At 39.8% G+C, this 6,195-nt stretch overlaps 1 pseudogene; it reads right to left on the reverse strand.

Moving 5' to 3' along the window:
- Positions 1-2,262: 2,262 nt before the first annotated feature.
- LOC122673482 lies at positions 2,263-3,335 on the reverse strand (annotated as a pseudogene).
- Between the last annotated feature and the right edge of the window lie 2,860 nt (positions 3,336-6,195).

Raw genomic sequence — 6,195 nt, forward strand, 5'->3', positions numbered from 1 at the left:
GCCAAAATCAGTTGGATCATAGAAAAAACAAGAAAGCTCCAGAAGAACATGCTTCTGCTTCATTGAATATGCCAAAGCCTTTGACTGTGTGAATCACAACAAACTGTGAAAAATCCTTAAAGAGATGGGAATATCAAACCGCCTCACCTGCCTCCTGAGAAATCTGTGTGCAGGTCAAAAAGCAACAGTTAGAACTGGGCATGGAACAATGGACTGGTTCAAAATTGGGAAAAGAGTATGTCAAGGCTGTATATTGTCACCTTTCTTATTTAACTTATACAGAGTGCATCATGTGAAATGCCGGGCTGAATGAAGCACAAGCTGCACTCAAGATTGCTGGGAGAAATATCAATAACCTCTGATATGGAAATGGCACCACCCTTATGGCAGAAAGCAAAGAGGAACTAAAGAGCCTTTTGATGAATGTGAAAGAGGAGAATGAAAAAGCTTGCTTAAAACTCAACATTCAAAAAACTAAGATCATGGCATCCAGTCCCATCACTTTATGGCAGATAGATGGGGAAACAATGGAAACAGTGACAGACTTAAGTTTTGGGGGCTCAAAACTCACTGCAGATGCTGACCAAAGCCATGAAATTAAAAGATGCTTGCTCCATGGAAGAAAAGCTATGACAAACTAGACAACATTGTTAAAAAGCTGAGATATCACTTTGCTGACAAAGATCCATATAGTTAAAGGTATGGTTTTTCCAGTAGTCATGTATGGATGTGGAACTATAAAGAGTTGACTATAAAGAAGTCAACTTGAGCACCAAAGAATTGATGCTTTTGAACTGTGGTGTTGGAGAAGACTCTTGAGAGTCCCTTGGACTGCAAGGAGATCCAACCAGTCCATCCTAAAGGAGATCAGTCCTGGGTGTTCATTGGAGGGACTGATGTTGAAGCTGAAACTCCAATACTTTGGCCACCTGATGCCGAGAGCTGACTCATTTAAAAAGACCCTGATGCTGGGAAAGATTGAGGGCAGGAGGAGAAGTGGGTAACAGAGGATGAGATGGTTGGATGGCATCACCAACTGAATCGACATGAGTTTGAGCAAGCTCTGGGAGATGGTGAAGGACAGGGAGGACTGACATGCTGCATTCAATGGGGTTGCAAAGTCAGCCATGACAGAGTGACTGAACAACAACAATATTTTATTATCAATAAACACTGATCTTGATAAGTTGATCACTATTGTGACTTTTAAATTCTATTCCTAAACACTGTCAATCACATTATCAAGTCATATGTTCAATTTTGATTTTGCTGGTAAGCACAAGTTATATTTCTAACTGCATATTTTTTGCCATCAAAAATTTAGTTTCTGTCTATCTTGGCTATTTGGGCTGCAGACTATATGCCTAGACAGGGCTACAAAGGCACATTTTTTTTTTTTTTTTTGTACTGTTGATCACCTTTGACCACATATATACCATTTCTTAAATTTCTTTTAGCTACTTGAGATACTAAATATTTCACATAAAGAATGATCATATATCCCAGCAATGAATTCCCAAAAGTCATTCCTACTGCTCAATAATTTTAAGTAAACTGCAATAGAAATTTTATATGAATATTTGAATTATTAATTACAGATAACACATCACTTTTTTTTTTTTTTTAAATAAGGGAAACTAACCTAACATTAATTGAGCACTTCCTTGTATGTCTGGCTTCAGCAAGGAGTTTTCATTGAGATTATTCCATTTCATCCCCATACTAACTTGATGAGGTAGGTATCATCCTCATTTTTGTCAGAAGAGGACTATGAAGCTCAGAAAGGTTACAGAGTTTGTCCAATTACACACTTAGTAACAGAGAGATCAGGGGCTGAGTCTCAGACTCAAGAGGCCTCCGCTGTCTCCCTCAAGAGACCCAAGAGACTCTCTTGCATCTCTCAGGAGGGATGAGGGGAGCCAAAGCTGCTGCAGCCCTTGTTCCTTTTCCTACATGAGAACCACAGTGTTACCAAGAGGAGGATCCTGTCCTTTCCCACAGATCCCTCTCCACCTGGGAGGATGCAGCCTGTTGAAAACTGCAGGGACAAGCCCTCCAGCAGTGAGGCTGCATGCTTTGGGGAGGCTATGCCTTGATCACAGCCGCAGTAGGAGGGAGCTACGTGGAGTGGAGCAAACTGGGACAATGGCTGGACTGGGCGGGCTAAACAGGCCCCTTCTGCGTGGAACAGATATGAGAACATAACGTTTGGAGCAGGCAGCGGTCACGGGCACAGTCATCACCATTCTCCATCTGCTCATTTTACTGGTGTTTGTGATCCAACAGGGATTCAAAATTGGGAGAGCAGATAAGTTTGCACTCTGCATATCCCAAGACTGTCATCTCACTCATTCTACTGTCTCCAAAGCCCATGGCCACCAGATCCTGCAGGAAAGAGCAGACTGTCCCCATCATCACATGCAGAGTGACTTTGCCCAGAAGGTACTGCCCCTGCCCTGACGTGTGGATGAGTGACATCACTGACACTCCGTCAGGTCAGCCAGGGTACAAGCGTTCTCTGGCACCCTGGCTTCCTGCTTTATCCTGCTTTATAACCACCATCTGTCCATCCCTATTCGCCACCTTTGTCTTGAAGTCCTGAAGAGGCAGCTGGCTGGGGAGCCAGTCTGGCAGCTGCAGGGACAGCAACTCTTCCTCCTGCATGAGGCTTAGCTTCCTGAGCAGCCCTGAGGCAGATCCATCCTTTGGGAGGCCAGAGATCTTCCTGGCTACTCTAGAGGAGGTTTCATCTTGGTCTCCTTCTCATCTCATGGCTTCTCTTTCATTTTCCCAGGAGGCACGACACCTCCAAGTCCTCTTCCTTGGGGCCAGCCAGCCAAGTTTTAACATCTGGTTCTCCGTTCTCTTCCTTAAAAAGCCAGTCTAAGTGGGTCAGCCACCATGGGCTTCCCTGGTGAATCTGTCTGCAATGCAGCTTTGATCCCTGGGTGGGAAGATCCCCTGGAGAAGAAAATGGCAACCCACTCCAGTGTTCTTGCCTGGAAAATTTCAAAGACAGAGGAACCTGGTGGGCTACAGTCCCTTGGGTTGCAAAGAGCTGGACACAACTTAGTGATTAAACCACCACCACATGCGCCAGCGGCATCTGCACAGGCATATACTGAGTGACATTACTCAGCCTAAGGTCATCGATAAAAGCATACTTCTGCCTGCACAGGATTGGTTTCATTTCTTCATCTGTCTCCCTATTACTTTTTGTTCTTCTTGTTGTCAGAGGGCCCCATGCCCAACACATCTACGGCCATATCCCAGCTCCCCTTTAACTTCATCATTTTGGCTGTTCCCTGCTCAAAGTTGGAGTGGGACTGAGTCATTTCTGGGGACTCCCAGTTCCATCCATGGCCCTCTTCCTGTTGATCATTCACACTTTTTCAACACAGAGCACCGAGCTGGGCTCCCTGTGCTCCCCACTAGTTATCTATTTTACACACAGTAGTATATATATGCCAGTGATACTCTCTCAATTCATCCCACCCTCCTCTTTTCCCCTCCATGTCCACACATCCATTCTCTACATCTGTGTCTCTATTCCTGCCCTGTAAATAAGTTCATCTGTACCATTTTTCTAGACTTCACACATATGTGTTAATATACAATATTTGTTTTTTTCTCTTTCTGACTTTCTTCACTTTTCAAACTCTAGGTCCAAGCAAGATTGTAATCGCTGGTTACACAATTTTATGATAGCAGTAGGTAATTGCACTGAATCCATTATAGCAGCATATGATATATTTCCAAATAATATATTTTATAAGTAAAAATCTCTCAACTTTAATAATTATATTGATAAGTAATAAGCAAGCAATAAGGATTATAGAAGTAAAATCATAAAATATTTATTTAAAAAGCAACACACAAAGCCTATATGCTTAAAACAATAAGCCCTTTTAGGCTCACATGTGTATGGGTTGGCTAGGGGATCACCTAGTCTCTAAGGGCCCAGAGATACCCACTTGCACATCTGTATTTAGCAGCAGGCAACTAGGTGGTTCTGTTTGTCCTGGCTGGACTGTAAATTATTATTATTTTTTTTTAATTGTCTAGCAGGTTGGCTCATATTTACTTGTTCTCAGAGTAGAGTTAGAGAAACAAAAGTGAGAACACAGGCATTCAGGGACTTTTGATGTTTTGTTTGGAAATGGAATACTGGAACTTCTTTCATACTCTACTGACCACAGAAAATCACAAAGCCAGCCCACATTTAAAGGTTCATGAAATAAGGTCCAACTCTTCTAAAGTTATGATGCCATGTTATATATTATCAAAGGAATAGTCACAAGGAGTAAACAGGATCTGGGACATTTTTATAAAAATCAAATTTTTTTTCATTGATTTTGGTATATTTTTACATGTGCTCATCTTTGAAGGTAAAAAGTAAACTTGTCTCTGACAATCTTAATAATTTTATGTCTGTGTGTCTTTTATTTCTATCCTATTTTAAAAATTTTCTTTATATAGTTTTTGGGGATATTTTGTTAATAGTTTAGTAATAGTCAAGTTTGATGCTTATCTACTTGAAATCTTAGTCTGTCAGTCATGTCCAACTCTTTGTGACCCAATGGACTGCAGCCTGCCAGGCTCATCTGTCCATGGAATTTTCCAGGCAACAATACTGATTGGGTAGTCATTCTCTTCTCCAGGGGTCTTCCCGATCCAGGGATTGAACCTAGCTCTCCCATGTTGCACTCAGATTCTTTACTGTCTGAGTCATTAGGGTCTACTTAATTGGCTGTTATTATTCTTTTCCTACACATTAGCATATTTATATTCCTATATAATAATAATTTAGCTTCATCTCATAAGTTTTGAGAAGTTAAAATTTTTGTATATTTAAGCATAAAGATTTTCTAATTTCATGTATGGGTTCTTTCTTTTTTGGTGTAAATTATTTATTAGTGTGCTTTAAGTTTTTAAAAATATATTTGAAATATCTTAACATTTAGATATATTTTCTAGCATAATAGCATTGTGTTCAGAGAAGGTAAACTGAATCTTAATATAGATGATTCTCACTGCAGTCCATGGAGTCAGAAAGAGTAGGACACAGCTGGGCCACTGAACAACAGCAAATGTACTATAGAAGAAAGTCAAACAGGCACAAAATAATACATACCTATGATTCCATTCACGTATAAAGTTCAAAACAAGCCAAACTATTGCTAATCCTTTGAGAGTATATAGTGACTAGGTGAAGGCATAATGGATATTTTGACAATGCTGCTATTTTACTTCTTGATCAAGATTCTACTTGCAATTGGTACTTTGTGAAAATTCATTAAGCTGCTTATACTTGTGATTTATGCACATTCTAATACATTTGTTATACTTCAATTAGAAGTTGTAAATCTCAATGATCTTGATTATAGCAGATTAGATAGAACTGAAGAGAGGATTAGTATAATAAATATGAATTTAAGGAATTATGAATTTACAGCATAGAGAAAAGAGATAAAATTATGAATAAGAGTTTACAATATATGTAGAAGAAAATGAGAATGCTATAATTATACATTCATCTTTCTAATGTACCTTTGCCACTCCTCTCATCAGAGCAAAGGGTCTAGGCCCTCAAGGCTTGAATATGGTATGGCCCTGGGACACTCTTTGACCAATAGAATGTGGCAAAAATCATACTGTTTTTATCTTCAAGTCTACTATTGGAAAACCTTGCAATCAAGTAGCCCCTAAACTGCAAGGAACTGCTTGGTCAACGTGTCACACTTCCACAGACTTAGTAAGGAGACAATCAAACCAAATGGCTTTAGACAGTTCATAATGTTTAGTAGAGCAGGCAGCTTGAACTTCCTTCTTTCATTATTTCTCCTACCTTCCAAGTCCCATTGGGTGATTTAACATGGGCCCAGGGGAATTTTAAACACACAGCTAATCTGTGTCCAGCTTTGGAACCCCAAGGATAGGAAACACCCAATCTCATAAAGTGATGCTAAAAAACTTGCCTAAAGTTTGCTTCAGAGGAGACACTGTATGTATTACTTTGGAATGTAAAGAAGTCTTCCCTAATAACAAAGTACTAAGTTGTTATAACTCCTTTTACAAATATTCTTAAATTGTCCCTAAATGCTTAGCCATGTAGAAACATAAGAGATTCATGGGGAATCATCTTTAAACAGCAACTTCTGAATGCATCTACAATCATTTAAAAAAAGACTAGTC

This window comes from Cervus elaphus, chromosome 17 (assembly GCF_910594005.1).
Source record: "Cervus elaphus chromosome 17, mCerEla1.1, whole genome shotgun sequence".
Classification (NCBI taxonomy): Eukaryota; Metazoa; Chordata; class Mammalia; order Artiodactyla; family Cervidae; genus Cervus; species Cervus elaphus.